At 41.8% G+C, this 21,043-nt stretch overlaps 1 long non-coding RNA gene across 1 annotated transcript; it reads left to right on the forward strand.

The window, feature by feature from the left end:
• Positions 1-728: 728 nt before the first annotated feature.
• LOC137098008 (uncharacterized) lies at positions 729-4,165 on the forward strand. The gene is made up of 2 exons (XR_010910540.1): positions 729-890; positions 2,258-4,165. It is a non-coding gene; the product is annotated as an uncharacterized lncRNA (long non-coding RNA).
• The last annotated feature ends 16,878 nt before the right edge of the window (positions 4,166-21,043 follow it).

Here is a 21,043-nt window from a genome sequence, read left to right on the forward strand (position 1 = left end):
AGTTCTGCAAAGGACAAAAGTACCAGACTGCACATTAGGGGTTAAGTCTTGGTCAATTTGTCAAGGCCTTAACAAACAATGAGGACCCCATGAAACTTTGGGAATGGCTAGACCTTGGGGTCTCTGGTAGTTTTCCAAGGACCATGGGACCGGCTTCCATCCCAGCGCTGCAAGGCTTTGCGTCTTGACCCAGTGGAACTCCATAGACTCCCTTTGTCTGGCTTTTTGAATTCTGCTACATTCCTGGACTTCACTGTCTTCAAGGACTCACTTTCTACCCATGAACTTTCTTCAAGACAACTTATGAATTCATGCTGTGTCCTGATATCGTCTGCTTTTTATAATTGGTATTATTAATCTCTCTCTGGGGTCCCGGATGGGAAGATAGTTGCATATGATTTCCCTGTGTATAATTTCTGTAGGGTTTTTATGCCTCCTTGTAGATAAGGGGAAACCTCCCCCTCTGCTTTTGTTTACTTAGCATTAACCTCAGGCTGCCATCATTGTTCCCCTGTCTCACAGCCAGGAAGGATCAGGACACATGTTGACCCTTTGTCTCACAAGAGCACATGGCATTCCTTTGTTTAAGGACCCCTTTCCCAGATTCCTTTGTGCTCCCTCATCCCGCCTCCATTTCTCCTGATTGGCTGTCGCCACTAGGTGGCAGAGGTCTCCCCATTGGTTCCTACGGACCACTGGAGCCCATCGCCCAATCATGGCTGGGAACAACAGGGAAGCCGGGGCGGGGACTTTGAACTCTACAACTTTGAATTTGCTATAAATATGACTGTATTGGTGTATTCCCCTCATGCTTAGCTTGGCGAATGATTGCAGCTTTGCATCTGGTTTCAGCTGAATCGCATTAAACTTCGATGGCTCTTCTTCAACTGGTGAGACTTTTCATTGGGAAATCAGGGAAAAATATGGGATGTTTCTCTGTCTCGCCAGGGAAAAATAAGTCTTTGATGAGTCTAATTGGTCTCTGCCTCCTGGCAAAGACCCCTAAATTTTAGCTCTATAACATTGTGACTTGTGAGTCTGATGACTATGGAGTTGGAAGAAACTCAGAATTCCAGGGATGGTCAGGAAGAGAAGCCCCCCTCCTTTGTTAGTCTATTTTCAGAGCCCAGTGGTGGATGGATTTCCTTTCCATGCCTGTAGACACACCATTGGTGTATTCCTGGAATGGGACCGGGAGGGGAGAAAGAGTCCCTTTCCTGGGGGGTGGTCCCTCACAAGGCATCACGCCCATGGTGCCCCAGCTGTCAAACAATAGTGGCACCACTTGTGCAACTTTCCTCTCGCTAGCCATAGACATCCCTGGCAATATGTCTCTCCAGCACATCAGATCTGAAAAGGAACTCTTGCTCTTGCTTTCCGGACCCTTCCCCCAGTACCTTCTCTCTCTCTCAGCCCCCCACTCCCACCCCACTTTCAAAGAGAGATGCTATTTTTCACTCTGGCCTTTAATCCCTTGTTCCCAAATAATGCCTCTTTTGTTTGGGGAGGGGTGCAGGGGGTGGGAGCCAGCCCCGGCTTCAGCAGCCCAGTTTGCTGATTCTGGGAAGGGGAGGGGGTGCAGGGGGGCGAGGATTGTGTCTCCTGCAGCTGCGCCGGAGCCTGGAGGGAGGGGGCCGAGGAGGAGGCAGACTCTCTGACGCCAGGCCCAGAACTCTCCCACCCATTTGCAAGGGCTCCTGGTATTGTTTTCCGTGGCCTTGCCCCGGCACCTGGGTTCAGCTTGCAAGCCCAGCAGGGACAGTGTTGGAATCCAGTTTGAAGTGCTGGGGGGGGGGGGGGGGGGATGGAACAAGCTGCATTTCTGCGCACTGCAGAGAAGAGGGGGAGAGAAGCAGCCAACCTCTCTGGGTGAAAGCGGTTAACCTTTCGCTTTGCAAAGAGAGCCGAGAAGCAGAAGAGGAAGACTGGGCCATTGCCGCAGAAATGGCGCTGTCCAAGTCATATTGATCAGGGGTCCTTTTCAAGCCAAGGGCCAGTTCATGGTCCTTCAAACTGTTGTAGGGCCTGGACTAGAGTTTGGAAACAACATGTACGAATTCCTATGTACATTGCATGTATCTTTTTTGTAGTGCACAAAAACATGACAGGACGATACAAGGAGTGTTCATTAAAGATTTCCCCTGACCCACTTCTATTTATCACAGGATGCTGAAACTATACCTATGTAATTATATAAGTCTTTATAGGTTACATGCTGATTTACAACTCCGAACTGATAACGGCCTTGATTTGACAGATGCTGAAGTGGTGTGAGGTTTGATAATGGACCCAGAGGAATGCAGAGAAGTCTTCCAATTCCTTTCCTTGAAAGGCCACACACCAAAGGAGACGTTCGTTGAGAGGAAAGAGGTTTATGGTGATGATTTCCCATCATATGATGGAGTCAAGAACTGACATTGTTTATTCCAGGGGTCCTCAAACTAAAGTGCGGGGGTCCAATACGGCCCTCCAAGGTCATTTATCCGGCCCTCGCTCAGGGTCAACCTAAAATTGAAACGACTTGAAAGCACACAACAACAACAACAACAACAATCCTATCCCATCAGCCAAAAACAGGCCCACACTTCCCATTGAAATACTAATAAGTTTATATTTGTTAAAATTGTTCTTCTTTTTAATTATTGTATTGTTTTTAAGGGTTTTTTTGCACTACAAATAAGATATGTGCACTGTGCATAGGAATTCATTCATGTTTTTTTCAAACTATAATCTGGCCCTCCAACAGTTTGAGGGATTGTGATCTGGCCCTCTGTTTAAAAAGTTTGAGGACCCCTGGTTTATTCCAATGTGGTCGGACTTCGAACTTCCAATTCCAGGTGACCCCACTCTGCTGTTGATGTACACATCATTCAGCAAGTGGAGATTGCCATTTTGGAAAATTGCTGCATAACCATTCGCCACCTAGCCCAAAATGCCAAGATGAGTGTGGAGTCTGTGGAAAAAATCACCCCAGACCATCTTCACATGCATAAGGTATCAGCTCACTGGGTCCCCCAGCTCCTCACCCCTTTCCGGAAGCAGGAATGAGTTGAATGCTCTCATGCTCTATTGACAATGATGTGGGGTGGGAACCAGGACTTTACAACAGACTGATCACACAGGATGAAAGCTGGGTCCATCACTCTGATGCTGAGGCTAAAGTCCAGTTGATGCCATGGAAGCATCCTGACTCACCACTTCCAAAAAAGGTACGTGCCCAACTCTCGGCAAGCAAGGTCATGCTCACAGTATTTTGGGACCAGCATGGAGTAGGACTGATGGATTTCCTAGCATAGGATACCATGATCACTGGGGCATAACTATGCTTCACTGCTGTGGAAATTGTGGGAGGCCATCAAAACCAAGAGATAATGTGCATGCTCAACAAAGGTATCCTTTGCCTTCTCCAAGACAATGCACCAGTTCACAATGCACCTGTTGCCCAAATGGAAGAAGCATGCTCCTGTGGCTTTGAAGTTCTACTGCATCCCCCTTATTCACCCGGCCTTGCACCATTGGACTTCTACCTCTTTCCAACAAGGAAGTTATTTTTGAAGGGCAAACATTTTTCAAAGGATGAGACTCTGATGTCCGAAGTCACTTCGTGGCTTTTGGAGCAACCTGTGAGGTGTTTACGGTTGCTTAAAAAGATGGGAGAAGTGTGTGTCCCTAGGTGGCACCTATGCAGAGAAGGATTCATACTGAGCCAAGTTTCGCTGCTCTTAGTCCACAGGAAGTGGGTCAGGGGAAATCTTTAATGAGTGCCCCTCATACAAGATTGAAAGTGAAGAACATTTATGAATGTCGAGCAGTCCTCATCCCCAAAGTGAAGCCAATGAAATCCTGACCCATCACCCTGTGAGCTAAGAGATTCAAATGTTGACTAGTCATTAGTCACACTTGAAATCATGGAGGAATTTAAAAGGGTCTGGCCCTGAAGGAGAGACCCTGTGGATCCACCAAAGAGGGCTCGCTACAATGGTGAGCAAAGAGAAGCCCAGTTTAAAAGGTTTTTCCTAAGTTCCCAAAAGAAATCTCACCAAAGTTGAAGGAAGCGCCACCAAGATGATTTTATTGCGATTCAGCTGAAAAGGATGCAAAGCAGCAATATTTTGCCAAGCTAAGCGTAACATGTACACAAATAAAAGCCTTTTTTATACAATAACAGATTTGTCAGATTTGAATTTCCCGCTCCCCGCCCCCCTGCTGGCTTGATGGTGATTGGTTGGCACCTCTACAGCTGGGAGGAGGCTTGACCACCTCCTGAGTGCCTGGGCCAATTGTTGGGCTTCTGCCGCCTCAGCACCTCAACGAATCAGGAGGTGGGACAAGGGGAAACAATGTGTTCTTGAGTGGATTATGGAGATTAGTAGATGTCCAAGTGACCAGCGAGTCCCAGAGGTCTGCAAGCCAGCCTGTGCTATTGTCCTTGAATGGCTGCAATAAACGTTGATTGTCTGGCAAGCCTGCCATAAACTGGATTTTTCCAGTGCTACAACACAGAAACAATGAGGGAATCTTGGTGGTGGTTTTGGTGGATGAAAAGTTGAATCAGTGACAGATTAGGGCAAAGTGTGGCTTTCTGAAGGCTTCCTTTGTCCTATTGAGATATGATCATAAATGCGAAGTGACCGCTTCCTCTGAGGGGCCAACTCCGAGGCCAGAGATCACAATCCTTTGTTATTGTCCATGCAAATAGTGTCTTTTGATAAGGGTCTTTTCCAACTGAGGATTTCCTCCTTTCCATGGTCACGGGGGGGGGGGGGCTTCTTATATTTTTATACATTTTTTCAATAAAGGGGAATTGGGCAAAAGGGTCAGGAAAAGGTCAGGCACACAGGGAGAAATATAGAAATATAGACATCATGATATAGAAAACATACCCACTTATCCCTCCCACCAGAGTCCCATAGAAGTTCAAGAGAGCACATAAGTGTAAAGGGAGGTGGTTTCTCAGGAATAAATGTGCTACCTTCTGCTATATATGAAACATAGGGCATAAAACCTTGATTAAATGTACACACTATTTAACATGGGAAGGGTCCTTGTTGTTGTTAGTGTCTTGGCAAATTGACCAAGTCTTAACCCTTATTATCCAGTCTGGTGTCCTTGTCCTTAGCAAAACTATAAGTTACTATCTTTTATGGGGAGGGGGGTCATGTTCAACTTCACACTTGGTTGACCCAGCTTTGATGTTAGGAGAGTGAGCAGCAAATAATAATAGCCATCATCATCACCGTCATCATCCTTACCATTAAGACATAAGGTGCATTGACACCATAAAAGTTGTAATTTTACAAGACCTTTAGCCTTCTCTGTTACATTGCTGGTGTTTCACCAAACTACAAAGCCTAGGACTTCATAGCATTAAGCCATGGCAGTTAAAGTGGTTTTGAACTGTATTAGTTCTGCCCTGTACAGCCAGCATAAAAGTAGCAAGTGTATGGAACATACAGTATTCCAAGTTGAACCAATGCAAGTCCCCAGTACCCAAGAAACATAGGAAGGAGCAGATCTTCCCCTATGAGATTAGAGATCTCTCAGTTTGGAAAGAAAGAAGGAAATGGTACCTACCATTATAGCAAACTATTGTGTTTCTCTTTGTACATCATGGACAATGAATTTGTGACCTTCCAGATACTGTTCAAATTCCATGAGCTCCAGCTCCATGCGCAATAATGTGGGTAGTGGCAGATGATAACTCGAATGCCACATTTGTTCTACATAGTTGACAATGCGGAAGAATTGTTAGTGGGCAGGGAGAAGGAAGAGAAAGCCCAGGGTAATACATTACCATATTTCATTGCATAATAGACGCATGTTTTTCACTGGGTATGACTCCTATATGATTGTGGCTATTACCCAGTGAAAACACCTCATTTGAGGGGCATCTTTCATTGCCTAATAGTCAATGTGAGGGTGCAGCTGCATGGGCTGGTGATGGCACATCTGCCCCTCAAAGGAAGCACCCGCGGAAGCAGGTGATGTTTCACCTGCCTATGCGGCTGTGTCTTCTTTCCCTTTCCAGTCTGGGTGAGTGAACTAAGAGTGTGACTATTATGCAGGGAAAGGCAAATGTCCTATTTTGCCTTCCCCAAAAGGGGTGTGTGACGTATCATAGAATCAAGAGTTGGAAGAGACCTCATAGGCCATCCAGTCCAACCCCCTGTCAAGAAGCAGGAATATTGCATTCAAATCACCCCTGACAGATGGCCATCCAGCCTCTGTTTAAAAGCTTCCAAAGAAAGAGACTCCACTGCTGAACGGCTCTCAGAGTCAGGAAGTTCTTCCTCATGTTCAGATGGAATCTCCTTTCTTGTTGTTTGAAGCCATTGTTCCGTGTCCTAGTCTCCAGGGAAGCAGAAAATAAGCTTGCTCCCGCCTCCCTGTGGCTTCCGCTCACATATTTATACATGGCTATCATATCTCCTCTCATCCTTCTCTTCTTCAGGCTAAACATGCCCAGCTCCTTAAGCCGCTCCTCATAGGGCTTGTTTTCCAGACCCTTGATAATTTTAGTCACCCTCCTCTGGACACATTCCAGCTTGTCAATATCTCTCTTCAATTGTGGTGCCCAGAATTGGACACAAATATTCCAGGTGTGGTCTAACCAAAGCAGAATAGAGGAGTAGAATTATTTACCTAGATCTAGATACTATGCTCCTATTGATGCAGGCCAAAATCCCATTGGCTTTTTTTACCGCCACATCACATTGTTGGCTCGTGTTTAACTTGTTGTCCACGAGGACTCCAAGATCTTTTTCACATGTACTGCTCTCGAGCCAGGCCTCGTCCCCCATTCTGTATCTTTGCATTTCGTTTTTCCTGCCAAAGTGGAGTATCTTGCATTTGTCACTGTTGAACCTCATTTTGTTAGTTTTGGCCCATCTCTCTAGTCTATCAAGATAGTTTTGAATCCTGCTCCTGTCTTCTGGAGTATTGGCTATCCCTCCCAATTTGGTGTCCTCTGCAAACTTGATGATCATGCCTTCTAGCCCTTCATCTAAGTCATTAATAAAGATGTTGAACAGGACAGGGCCCAGGACAGAACCCTGCAGCACTCCGCTCGTCACTTCTTTCCAGGATGAAGAGGAAGCATTGGTGAGCACCCTCTGGGTTCATCCATTTAACCAATTACAGATCCACCTCACCATAGTTTTGCCTAGCCCACATTGGACTAGTTTGTTTGCCAGAATGTCATGGGGGACCTTGTCGAAGGCCTTACTGAAATCCATGGCATTTCCTGCATCTATCCAGCTTGTAACTCTATCGAAACAAGAGATCAGATTAGTCTGGCATGACTTGTGAGGGCGACTATTATGCAATGAAATATGGTATGCAAGGAACCATAAAAACACATAAACAAAATACTAGAAAAACAGCTGGTGCAGAAACGGCATATGAACATAGATTCGGTACTTGTGATCCTTGTATTCTTTCAACATGCCCCATGCTCCTCACTGAGATGGAGCTTAGACTGTATTTTCCAAGTCCAAAGCCAGCCGGCACTATTTATTGTCCAGAGCAGAACACTAAAAGGAATTGGCCTTTTGAGTCAATTTGGAGCAAAATTGCAGGGAGGGGGGAAATGAGGGGGCAGTCGAGGGATTTGGGTTCCTTGCAGCATTTGTGCAATCTCCACCCCTGCGTTGCTGTGACATTTCCACAAGTGTTTCATGAAGGGTTAATCTGCTGTCCAAATAAGCTGGCTGAAAACTCACTCTGGGAAAAGATTTTGCATTCCCCAAGGCTGGCTCCAGGTTTCCCAGAGACTGGGCAGCTTTGGCCATCTTTTGGGCCCAGGGGAGATAATAACCAGAGTGGATGCAGCTGTGTGACATAGATGGGAATGGAAGAGGCCTGCTACAAAAAAGGCTGGACCACCCCCAAGGAGGAAAGCGAGTGGCTGCCCTGGATGCTTGCCGGTGCAGCCTTGGGATTCTATGGTGTTTGGCAGCTAAGAGAAGCTCATGCATTTTCCCTTGATGGGAATCAGACTCTAAGACCTTCTCCCATCATTTACGGGAAGAGGGGGGAAGGGTTTAAGAAAGAAATACAAATTGTTAGAGATAGAATGTAGTCTCCTCAGGATGCATTGCCACAGGTGATGCATTGCCACGGGGTGACCGGTGTGACTACTGTCACCCCTTCACATTTGCTGAGTTTATGTGAACAAGACTCCTGTGGAAGTGAAAAACCATGAATAAAGAAATTGCATTTTTTTTTAATCTGAGGGACTGCCACTCTAAGAATCTATGACCAAAAGAAGTTGACATTAGAGTCACACAGGCGGACCTAATTATTATTAATAATAATAATATCTATATCTATATCTATAATAAAAGAGAGTGTATGGATTATGGGATGTGTAGTACTTTCCAATGCTTCAGTTTCCACAGAACACTGCGGCCTCCAACAAAGACTGATAAAAACCAAACTTGGCACATAGAACCATCATGATTCTCTGCTAGCCAGCCAAGAAGTTGTTGATAAATGACATGGTGCGGTTTGGGGAGGATGCACCATGGACGAGACCACTGTGACCCTCATCCAATGATTGATCAAGAACAAAACTTGGCACACAGAGCCCCCACGACCCACTCTCCATTCTGGTGCAATTTGGAGGAGGATGGACCACAGATGATGGGACTCGCAGTACCTTCACTAACTTCCTGAGACCACTCCGAGCCATATAAATAACTGATAAAGACCAACCTTGATACACAATTCCTTTCTCAAATAACCCGGGCAGCACCGGATCCCCAAGCTAGTTAATAATAATAATAATAATAATAATACCTCAAATCTGTAAAAGTCGAACCCACAAAATGGAGGAATGACTATGTTGCTCTTCCCAAAACACAACATGCAGCCAGGTTGTTTGAATCTTTCCCAGAGCTGTGCATCTACTGGGGTGGGGGTCTTGAACTAAGAGAGCTCTTACAGAGCTAATAGTAGATAAAATAGCCATAAAACCAAAAGTAGATTCCATTACCCCAGCTGCCCTTAGCCATCTATAAAGACTGACTCATGAAGACTGACCATAAAATTTAAAAGATGGACAAATAATAACAAGATGATGATCTAGTGGCACATCTTTGGTGATTCCCAGTTGTCTTACAGCCATAGCAGTGAGGTGCTTTAAAAAGATAATGTTGTTATTCCAGAAGATTAAATCTCGATGATGACCAAGAAAACCTGTTTATCACTCTAATAATAGCCTTGTATTAGGGAAAACCTTTAGATCTCTATGGATATCCCATAAAAATTATGTGAGCATTGCACTTTCTAACTTCACTGTCACATTGGACATATACAGTTTATATACAGTACACATGCATTTGCTCAAATCCATGGGATATAAATCTATTGGTGTCTACTAAATGTCTCCTTTGGGAAAGATAAAGCAGTGTATAAATAAACATAATAATAATAATTTATTTTATTTATTGTGATTGTGTGAGAAGCAAATTGAGAATACAGTGTGTGTGTGTGTGTGTGTGTATCTATATATATGCTCTGTGCGTAATGAACAAAATCACACCAAATTTGGCAACAAAACGTCTCACAACACAAGGAGTGACCATCACTCAAAAATTATGATTCTGTCATTTGGGAGTTGTAATATCTGGGATTTATAGTTCACCTATAATCAAAGAGAATTCTGAACTCCATCAATGATGGAATTGAACCAAACTTGGCACACAGAACTCCCATGACCAACAGAAAATACTGGAAGAGTTTGAGGGGCATTGACCTTGAGTTTGGGAGTTGTATTTCACCTACATCCAGAGAGTTCTGTGGACTCAAACAATGATGGATCTGGACCAAACTTGGCACAAGCACTCAATATGCCCAAATATGAACACAGATGGAGTTTGGGGGAAATAGATCTTGACATTTGGGAGTTGTAGTCACTGGGATTCACAGTTCACCTACAATCAAAGAGCATTCTGAACCCCACAAACGACAGAATCGGGGCAAACTTCCCACACAGAACCCCATGACCAACAGAAAATACTCAGGGCCATCCAGTCCAACTCCCTTCACCAGGGCAAGAAAATGTATTCAAAGCCCTCTTGACAAAGAGCCATCCAGCCATCGATATAGATAGATAAATATGATTCACACATCATAGAGAGAGATATAGTATCATAGATTTGAAAAAGACCCCTAAAGAAGGACAATTATATGTTGCATGTTCCAGAGTAAGCAAACCAAACAATCTCTACATCAGCACTGACAAAGAAAGAACAAGAAATACTGTTTACCCACAAAAAGAAAGAAATTACATATATTAGAAACAAACATACAAACATTTTCGGATTACTTTGTTTTCCGGATCACCAGACTGGGCCACAGCAACACGTGGCAGGGGACAGCTAGTATATATATATATATATATATATATATATATATATATATACACACACACACGCACACACACACACACACCACAAACAAAGTTAAAAGCTAGGCATTATGCTAAGTGACCAGAAGCTGGCCACTTCAAGTGCCTCTAGTGTCACTGTAACTACAATGTGGTTTGAGCCCTGCTACATCCACAATGGAGGACCTTCTTACAGTGACAACAGAGTAGCAAAGTGAAAGGGCAGATGCCTTAACTGTATCTGGTTGTGATCCCCAGGTTGTGCCGGTTAGCTTACCGTATAATATTATTCCTAGCACCCACTTTTTGCTTGATAGTCAAGCAGTGCTTCTTGTAAATCAGAGCACGGTCCAGAGTGACTCCCAGGTATTTGGGTGTGCTGCAATGCTCCAGAGGGATTCCTTCCCAGGTAATCCTCAGAGCTCAAGATGCTTGTCTGTTCTTTAGATGAAAAGAACATGTCTGTATTTTAGATGGATGAGGAATCATCTCGTTTTCCCTGTAATAGGCAGTAAGTGCACCTAAAGCTTCGGAGAGCTTCTGTTCAATCATTTCAAAACTCTCTGCTTAACTACACTTGGCGGACCATTATGCACATGTGAACCATAATGACGGATACTAGGGTTGGCACAGGAATCATCTCGTTTTCCCTGTAATAGGCAGTAAGTGCACCTAAAGCTTCGGAGAGCTTCTGTGGAGAGGGAAAGTCATGAAAGAGAGAAACTTTAAAAATCATTTTATCAGGGCGCCCTCATCCAGGTTTGGGAAAAATATAAAACAAGATTCTACTCCAAAACCCCACTATGGTTCTCTCCCAACGAAGCCAACCAGATAAGGGAGGTCCCAAGAGAAAGGTGGTTAACATATAAGGAGATACTAAAAAAATGAAGGTCAAGAGACAAGGATAAAAACCCTGGAGGAATTAAAAACCTTGGACCCACTTCTTTCCTGGTTCCAGTATTACCAAATAAACAAGAACTACAAGACTGACAGAAAATTAGGTTTTGAAAAAAAGGATACCTTCTGGGACAAGGTACTAAAAGTTGACACAAAACTTATCAAAAAAATTTATCAACAACTTCTTGGCTGGCTAACAGAGAAAGAACAGGTAAAGGAAAACATGGTAAAATGGGCCAGGGATATAGGTCGATCAATTAGTTTTGCTGAATGGGAGGAGATCTGGTCAAGGAAGTTAAAATATACCTACTCAACTGATTTCAAAGAAAATTGGTACAAACTATTTTACAGGTGGTACCTAACCCCAGATCAACTGTAAAAATTCAAAAGAAGAAGAAATAATGGTAAATGCTGGAAATGTAAGAAAGAGAAAGGAGACTTCATCACATGTGGTGGAAGTGTAGGAAAGTTAAGTCCTTTTGGCGACAAATTCATAAAAAATAGAAACAATTTTACAAATAAAATTTGAATTAAAACCGGAGTATTTACTGTTAGGCATCACCAATTTCGACATGGACATAAATACAAACAAGATCTTCTTCTACCTAATAACTGCAGCAAGATTAAAATTGGCTCAGTTGTGGAAATCCCAGGAAGTACCTTCTCTAGAACAGTGGACATTAAAAGTCCTAGATATTATGAACATGGACATGCTTACGCAAAGAATATCACAAAATAACAATATGGCTAAGACAACGAACTGGGATAAGTTCCTCAAATATGTAGAGGAGCAGAAGAAAGTAATAAAATAACATCAAACAACAAAGATAACACAACTAAACAAGTTAATATAAAATAGGGAACTTTCCTTAGAAATAAGGAGTAGAATTAAAAATACAAAACAGTCAGAAGCTTCAGTTCTAACAAGAAGAAGGAAAATCCAGGAAGAGCCCTAGACAACCTGGAAGTGCACTACATTGGAGAATGAACCCCCCACCCCATGAATGCTTTGAATGAATGTGTGCGAGTATATGGGAGTGTGAAAGCCCCCCCCCCCTTTTTTTGTTGTTCTCTGCCTTGGGCACTTATTCTCTCAATTCCTACTTTCTGTTCCACAACTTTTTATGTATTTAAAAAACTCACAATAAAAATACTTATAAAAAAAACCTCTCTGCTTGAGGAGTGATGGCACGATCATCAGCATAGATGAAACTTTCTGGCAGTGGCTGATCATTTGTGTAAATTTTAAACATTGATTGAGCAAACACGCTCCCCTGAGGCAGGCCATTCTTCTGCTTTCACCATCTGCTTCTCTGACCCTGGAACTCAACAAAAAAGCTCCAGTTTTGTAGCAGATTTCCTACGAAATGGGTGAGGTGGTAATCATCATCATTATAATGGTGGCCCATACATCGAACAAATTCGGCTCCAGAGAAGCTTGTGGGAGGTATTCCACTTTTGAGTAGGACTAAAAATCAAAATTTAGAACCCAAAATATCATATCTAAGTGTGAAGTTCTTACTCCCTTAAAGAACAAAGCATGACAAGACAAATTTCAAACATTCAGAATTATAGAAACTTAACTGAGCTGGAAAATGATCAAATTAAGGGTAGGGGGCTTATAAATGGCCACACCAGTATGCCCATTTGCCATTTCCAGGTTCAGAAAATACATGAATGTCACTTCCTGGGTGATCTTTTTTGGAAACTTCCTGCAAACATGGGGCAGGCACTGTGGTAAGCAAGTGTTAAATTAAACAGGCCTTTGAGCTGATGCAGCAAACCCATTCCTGTCAAATTAGATTTATTTATTCATCATGTCAGCTTCAATTTAAAAAAAATAAGCTTGATGATGATGATGACTATTATTTAACATATTTTAGACAACATTGAGGGACAATGAAAGTGTACAGAAACAGAGAGAGTAACACACACAGCTAACAGAAGATGAAAAGTTACAGTAGAATACATTGAAACACTGAATACACCTAATAATAATAATAATAATAATAATAATAATAATAATAATAATAAATCACACAGTCTTATGCACTTGGGAAGTGTCCCACGCGTGATCCAATTCAACAGCCAGCAGAGTGTCTGCTGTGGACTCATCTTGTTGTGTTTCAAATAATAATAACAACAACAACAACAACAACAACAATAACAACAACTTTATTCTTATATCCCACCACCATATCCCCAAAGGGACTCAGAGTGGCTTACCTATAACACTAAGTTACATAAACAAAAGTGAAATGTGACTTCCAATTGGTATACTCACGCTGTCCTCTTTTAAAAATAATAATAATTCTAAATTTGACTTTAAATATGGTGTTATTTTTACATACAATCCAATTCTCCATATTTTTCAAAGGATCACTGAGCTCCATTCTTTTTGGAATATATAATTGTAGTTTTACATAACATAAATCCAGTGCTATTGCATTTAGTACATCAGTTGTAGGATTAATTTCTCCTGATTAATCCTACAACTTAATTGCTCAAATATAAAATGGCAAGCCAACACATCAATGAATCTCAGCACATCAATGGGTATATTCCAGTTAGGCTTAGCAATGGAATTCAGGCTAGTGTTTGCAAATTGCCAGTTTGCTCACCCTATACTTAGCCTCCAATTTAATGTCACCTGATGTAACCTGCAAATATGGTAAGAATGTCTTCTATTCCAGTGGTGCACAGCCTGTGGCTCTCCTGGTGATGTTGGCTCCCAGAATTCCTGACCACTGGACAACCTGGCTAAATAATAATAATAATAATAATAATAATAATAATAATAATAATAGCAACAGCAGCAGCAACAAATAACGGAAATATTTAATACTGTATAACACAATCAACTAATAAACAAGACACACCATTAATTTAAAAAAAACATTAAACATCAACATCAAACAATATTGAGACTCATAGAATCATAGAGTTGGAAGAGACCTCATGGGCCATCCAGTCCAACCCCCTGCCAAGAAGCAGGAAAATTGCATTCAAAGCACCCCCGACAGATGGCCATCCAGTCTCTGTTTAAAAGCTTCCAAAGAAGGAGCTTCCACCACACTCTGGGGCAGAGAGTTCCACTGCTGAACAGCTCTCTGCTCTAAACTCAAGAATGGAAAATGAAATGTTAGTGAGCAGGAAAAGAGATTCCATCAACGCTGCCTCCGAAACATCCTGCAAATCTCTTGGAAGACAGGCAGACAAGTGTCAGCATGCTGGAAGAAACAAAGACCACTAGCACTGAAGCGATGCTCCTCTGCCATCAACTCCGCTGGACTGGCCACGTTGTCCGAATGCCCGATCACCGTCTACCAAAGTAGTTATTCTACTCCGAACTCAAAAAAGGGAAATGGAATGTTGGTGGACAGGAAAAGAGATTTAAAGATGAGCTTAAAGCTAGCCTCAAAAACTGTGGCATAGACACTGAGAACTGGGAAGCTCTGCCGGCTCCAACTTTATGATTCTATGATTCTAGAGCAACTGCTTTGGGAGATGGTGGTCGGGCACCTGGACAATGTGGCCGGTCCAGCGGAGTTGTTGGACCATTGCTTCAATGCTGGTGGTCTTTGCTTCTTCCAGCACGCTAACGTTTGTCCGCTTGCCTTCCCAAGAGATTTGCAAGATTTTTCGGAAGCAACACTGATGGAATCATTCTAGGAGTTGCATGTGACTCTGTAGATAGTCCACGTCTAGCAGGGTTGGGAGGACAATAGCTTTATAAACAAGCACCTTGGTATCCCTACGGATGTCCCGGTTCTCAAACACTCTCTGCTTCATTCTGAAAAATGCTGCACTCGCAGAGCTCAAGCAGTGTTGTATTTCAGTGTGAATGTTGACTTTTGTAGATAGGTGGCTGTCAAGGGAGCAGAAATGGTCAGCATTTTCTAACGTTACACCATTAAGCTGTATTTCTGGCTTATATAGCAGTGTGGACTCAGATAATCCAGTTCAAAGCAGATATTGCGTATTAACTGCCTTAATAGTGTACCGACCACCCTGTGGCACTACAGTCTCTTTACCTGAGCTAGCTGGAGTGGTCTCAGACATGGCATTGGAGTCTCACCGACTTTTAGTCTTGGGGTACTTCAATATTCATGCTGAGAACTCTCTGTCTGGAGCAGCTCAGGACTTCATGGCCACCATGGCAACCATGGGCTTGTCCCAATTAGTATCTGGTCCCACTCATAGTGCTGGGCACACACTAGACCTGGCTTTCTGTCAGGAATGGGATGATAGTGGTGGGGTGGAGGAGCTGACCATCGCTCCTTTGCCATGGACCGACCACTACCTGATCAGATTTAGACTTACTGCATCTCTTAACGTCCGCAGGGGTGGTGGACCTACTAAAATGGATCCGAATGGATTCCTGACGGCTCTTGGGGATTTTCCCGCCTCCTTGGCAGGTGACTCCGTCAATACCTTGGTCTCCTGCTGAAATAGTGAGATGACCAGGGCAATCAACACAATTGTCCAGATGCCCGGTCCAGCGTACCTGTCCTTCTACGTATCTCCTTCTACGTCCCACCTCGGAATTTAAGATCATCTGAGGAGGCCCTGCTCTCGGCCCCACCTTTGTCTCAAACACGCTTGGCGGGGATGAGGGACAGGGCCTTCTCGGTGGTGGCCGCCCGCCTGTGGAATTTGCTCCCCGGGGAAATTAGGTTATCGTCATCCCTCCTCACCTTTAGAAAAAAGGTTAAAACGTGGCTATGGGACCAGGCCTTCGGGCAATCAGGTTAAAGGGCAATCGATAATGTTGACTATGGCATGGAAGAGGATTTGGATAAGTTAAGCGGAGTAATCATTAGTAGATGGCTAGCTAAACAGCCACCAGACGGGCAATAGCTAATGAGAGTGTAAGTATGCTGTTTTAATCTTTATTTATTAATGTTCATTTTAATTGTTGTATTTGTTATTCTGTATTTTATGATGCGGCATTGAATTATTGCCAATTGTAAGCCGCCCTGAGTTCCCCCAGGGGTTGAGAAGGGCGGGGTAAAAATGTTCAAAATAAATAAATAAAAATAATAAATATTCTGGGTTATATGGCTGTGTGGAATGGGTCTAAACTGGAGAAACCTCCCCTGGATTGCCAACTACCTTTTTTTTTTAATTATGGGAAAGGAAGATTTTGCATTATCCATGTCTATCATTGAAAACTGCGGAAGCATAATCTTTTAATTTTCCTGCAAGATGGGAGAGAAAGATGCACAACAATTCATGCAAGTATGGATGTTCAGGGATGTCTCCGATTTGTGCCTTTAGAAAAATAAAATATCTCCCTTTCTCCCTTACTCTTCATGGAAAGTCCATGGCTCAGCAGCTGTCCCTCAAATCTGTTTGAATTCTTTGGAATTTGCTTGCAGCTGTGCCCAAGAGCTGCTGGATAGAGACCATTGTAGTGATCTTACAACTAACAGTGAAGGGGGTCTTCTGCGCTCAGCTGCACTGCCTGATCGGATCCAACACAAGAGCAAGAGCAAGGGAAAGAACACAACTAGTCAAATGGAAGGACAATGGTTTCATTGGGCTGGTTCAGACACTACAAGGTTCTGTAATCAGTCCTTGTGGAGCAACCAGCCTTTTCCTATTCTAGTTCAACAGTGGAAGTCATCCCTGTGTCACTTGCTTCAAGGTTATCTCTTTCAAAGCAACCCTTATTTGGACACCTTACAGTTCTGATTTGCTGAGTCCAAAGCTTGAGAATTAAAAACATGTAAGTACCGTATATACACGAGTATAAGCCGACTTGAATATAAGCCGAGGCACCTGATTTTACCACAAAAAAATGGGAAAACGTATTGACTCGAGTATAAGCCGAGCATGGGAAATGCAGCAGCTATGGGTCAGTTTCAAAATAAAAATAGATATCAATAAAATTACATTAATTGAGGCATCAGTAGGTTGACTGTTTATTAATATTTACATAAAACTGTAAGATAAGACTTTCCGACTCTGACTAAACCATAATTCTAACCTTCTTCAATGTACATGTGTTTACTAGGCTTGGGCGATCCAGATCGTTATTTTCGTTACTCGTTATTGATTCGTATTTAAATTAGCTTACGATCCAATATCGAGCCATGCAGGAATAGTGTGAGGAGTACATAAGAATTGAAACAATTTCCCCATTTTTCGTAATTATTTCGTATGTCTAGTGCAAGTTTTAAAAACTCACCGTTTCCCTCCCCTATCCCTGGTTGCAAGCGGTCGGCATTTACCCCACTTCCGGGTCCCTGGCCTCCGCTTCAGCGGATTAATTTCCCCTCTCCTCCTGCCGGTCACCTCACCCCTCACTCTGGCCTGCATTGGGCAAAGAGGACACAGTAGTGCAGTACTCACAGAGACCTGCCTGTTGCCTGCCTAACTTCCTGCCTTCCTGGGCAGGGGTTAAAACTATTATTATTATTATTATTATTATTATTATTATTATTAAGAATGGATGGCCATCTGTTAGGGGTGCTTTAATTTGATATTCCCAGCATGAAGGCAGAAGGGGGTTTGTTGTTGTTGTTGTTATTATTATTATTAAGAATGAGATGTGTGGTCCATCCAAAAACAATCCGGAGTCAGAATGGAGGAGTCAGCACTCACACGAATCCTTCTTCCTGGCCCAACAGTTTAAAACTATTATTATTATTATTATTATTATTATTATTATTATTATTATTAAGAATGGATGGCCATCTGTCAGGGGCGCTTTAATTTGATATTCCCAGCATGAAGGCAGAAAGGGGGTTTGTTGTTGTTGTTGTTATTGGGATATAAGGACAATGTCAAGGGGTCTAGGGGCCCTTCCAGACAGGCCCTATATCCCAAGGTCTGATCCTAGGTTTTCTGTTTATCCCAGGTTATCTGGCTGTGCAGACTCATATAATCCAGTTCAAAGCAGATAACCTGGATCGGATCTTGGGATATAAGGACAGTGTCGAAGGGTCTAGGGGCCCTTCCAGACAGGCCCTATATCCCAAGGTCTGATCCCAGGTTTTCTGTTTATCCCAGGTTATCTGGCAGTGCAGACTCATATAATCTAGTTCAAAGCAGATAACCTGGATCTGATCTTGGAATATAATAGTTTTAAACTGTTGGGCCAGGAAGAAGATGTTTAGCTGTGTTTAGACAAGCCATTTTAAAGCGTTTTAAAGACTGGATTCGTGTGAGTGCTGACTCCTCCATTCTGACTCCGGATTGTTTTTGGATGGACCACACATCTCATTCTTAATAATAATAATAATAACAACAACAACAACAACAAACCCCCTTCTGCCTTCATGCTGGGAATATCAAATTAAAGCACCCTGACAGATGGCCATCCATTCTTAATAATAATAATAATAATAATAATAATAATAATAATAATAGTTTTAAACTGTTGGGCCAGAGTTTAGACAAGCCGTTTCAAAGCATTTTAAAGACTGGAGTTTGGTTTTGGTTAGTTGTTAGTTTTATCACCAACAGTCAACAATAGAGGGAGAGGGAAGCTTCAGAAGTTCCCCCTGTCGCGTTTGGAGTTTTTTTTTCACGTATTGTGCGTATTGCGCAGTCGTGTCCGCCATTAACGAATCGATTCGTATATTTACAAAATTTTGTAAATATCGAAATTTTAAAATTGGAAATTTCAGAAATCCTATCAGATTAGAAACGCGAGAGGGGGTTTTTTGCGTTTTGTTATTTAAAAGAATTACAAAATTTTCCTTTTAAAAAGTTCGGTATTTACGGAATTTTGTTATTATTAACGAATCGATTCGTTAAGATGGCGGACCCCCCGCGCATGCGCAAATCACTTCCGAAACTTCGTTATTGATGCGGGGTCGATTCGTTAAGGTAATAACGAATCGATTCGTTAAAATGGCGGACGCGATTTGCGCATGCGCAAAAACGACTTCCGAACTTCGTTATTAAATACGAATCGATTCGTTATTAAAATAATAACGAATCGATTCGTTAAAATGGCGGACGCGATTGCGCAATGCTAAATGCTCTATAAACAAAATCATTTCATAAAATAAATCAAAAAAATAATCAAATAGAACAAGATATTAAGATAAAGATATTAAATAAAAAAGTAATAAGATAAAGTAGCCAAAACTGAGTCAATAATAAAAAAACAATAATATAATAATAAAATTTAAATAAATAAAATATAAATAATATTAAATAATAATAATTTATAAATAATAATAATAAATATAATAAATAATATAAAATTATATAATATATACAATATAAAATAAAATTATATAATATAATAATATATTATTATATATATTATATAAATGAAATAAATAATAATATAAATATTTAAATAAAATATAATTAAATTTACAAAATATTTATAAAATATAATTATAAATAATAATAAAAATAATATATAAAATTAAATTATAAATTATTAATATATAAAAAATAATGTTATTATAAAAACTACACAAATAATGAGCGAGCACTGTATTATAGCACTTTGTGTTGGCAAAAGGACCGCACTTTGTGTTGGCCAAAGGAGCGCACTGGAACTACACAAATAATGAGCAAGCACTGTATTATAACACTTTCTGTTGGCAAAAGGACTGCACTGGTTGGAACTACACAAATGAAATACTTGCCCTGTTGTGGAGCGAACACAGCCACAGGACAGGGACAAACGCACACACAGGCACACAAGTTTCTTTTCTTTTTTTAGAATATTTTTTGAATTTTTTAAAGAATAAAAGAAAAATTTTTCAGAAATATTTAAAAATGTAGGGCGAAAACAGGGCAAAGCCTCCCCGCTGCTCCCAGCCCAGGGAATGAATGCAAGCAGCAATGAATGAATGCAAGCAAGCCAAGCCTCCCTCCCGAACCTCCCGTCTCCTCGCCTTCCCCAGCAATGAGAAATGCGGCTACACGGAGCCGCTTTTAAAGGGCAGCCCGCCCAATCACAATGAGCCACGGTGCTTGGGAGCGCCGGATTGGCTCCCGGCACACCCAGCATCCTCCATCCCTAAAACGTCATTTCCGAAACGGGCGGAAGCTCGTAAAAAAGATGGAAGATGCTGTTTTGATATTTAAAAACACTTCCGGGTTTGAAAATAAGTTTTGTAATCGTTTTGTAATTGTTAAAAATAACGAATATTTAAGGAATTACAAAATTAACGAACGAAACCGCCCAGGCCTACTGTTTACATATCTTTCCAATAATAATAGAGTAAAATAATAAATGTAATAATAATAGATTAAAATAATAAATGTAATAATAATAAAAATAATAAAGCTAACCTATAAATGTAATAATAATAATAGAGTAAAACAATAAATAACCTTGACTCGAGTATAAGCCGAGGGGAGCTTTTCAGCCTAAAAAAGGGCTAAAACTAGAATCATAGAATCATAGAATCATAGAATCATAGAGTTGGAAGAGACCTCATGGGCCATCCAGTCCAACCCCCTGCCAAGAAGCAGGAATATTGCATTCAAATCACCCCTGACAAATGGCCATCCAGCCTCTGCTTAAAAGCTTCCAAAGAAGGAGCCTCCACCACACTCCGGGGCAGAGAGTTCCACTGCTGAACGGCTCTCACAGTCAGGAAGTTCTTCCTAATGTTCAGATGGAATCTCCTCTCTTGTAGTTTGAAGCCATTGTTCCGCGTCCTAGTCTCCAAGGAAGCAGAAAACAAGCTTGCTCCCTCCTCCCTGTGGCTTCCTCTCACATATTTATACATGGCTAATACTAGGCTTATACTCGAGTATATACTGTAAGTGCCA

This window comes from Anolis sagrei, chromosome X (genome assembly GCF_037176765.1).
Source record: "Anolis sagrei isolate rAnoSag1 chromosome X, rAnoSag1.mat, whole genome shotgun sequence".
Taxonomy (NCBI): domain Eukaryota; kingdom Metazoa; phylum Chordata; class Lepidosauria; order Squamata; family Dactyloidae; genus Anolis; species Anolis sagrei.